The sequence below is a fragment of the Arachis ipaensis genome, chromosome B02 (assembly GCF_000816755.2).
Source record: "Arachis ipaensis cultivar K30076 chromosome B02, Araip1.1, whole genome shotgun sequence".
Taxonomy (NCBI): domain Eukaryota; kingdom Viridiplantae; phylum Streptophyta; class Magnoliopsida; order Fabales; family Fabaceae; genus Arachis; species Arachis ipaensis.
Genome location: NC_029786.2, coordinates 619208 through 620299, shown reverse-complemented (window position 1 = coordinate 620299; position 1092 = coordinate 619208).

Here is a 1092-nt window from a genome sequence, read left to right as displayed (position 1 = left end):
ATTCTTCTAAAATAAAACAGATATCTTAAAAAAAATTTCTTTTTTTTTATTTGTTTGTTTTAATATTCTTCTCCATAATTAACATCAAAACTTCCACAGAGCTGGATTAGAATAGTATATTTGATTTGAAACTAATGATGATTGATTAGTTCAAATAGCTGAATAAAGTTTTAGATGCACCAAGACATATGAATTAAAAGAAAAAAAATGAAAACATTTTGTATTTTCATATTGATGAAAAGTTATTTTAAACTGATTTGCTTAGTGAATAATTATTTGTAAAAAAAATGTAATTTTTTAAAAGGGACACTTAATTAAAAACAGATAGATTATGATCAAATTGATAATTCAATTCACATACATATTATTAGAATTATGTATGTAATAGTTATTTTTTGTTAATCATATAAGCTAGTTTATTTTATACTAAAATTTAGTTATTATATATTTATATAAAAATATATGTGATATTTAAATTATTTTTAATATATATTTTATATAAATAAATAATTTAATAATTAATTTTTTATATACAGTTACTAAAAGGTCTAAAACACATGAATCAATAAAAACGGCGAGTAATTATTATTAATTATTTAAATGAACTTGATTTCTTTCGTACATATTTTTTAAGACACCCACTTTAATTTGACTAAAAAATTGAAATAATGAATCAATCAATCATCGATATTGCTAATTCAATATGGGCCAGATTCCACTGATTAAGAATCTAATAGTTTTTAATTACTGTAGATATCATTATTGAATTGAAACTTAGCTTAAAATGGAATTCGCATTATTGAGGAGAATCCAAAATTAAATTTTCATATTTATATACTTCCCTTATATGTCTAATGTCCTATAACACCATAATCATATCATATTTAATTAATTTGTTAAAAGAACAATTCAATGTCAAAGTTGAAATCTTTCTTGTTTTCTTCCACTTTTCTTAATATCTCTTACAAGTGGATCCATTTGTTTAGTTGAATCCACCTTACCATCATCACCACTATTTTAATTTATTTTGGTCTTTTCTTTATTAAAACCTATAAACTCCTAAATTAACATTTACTAGCTACTAATCACGTT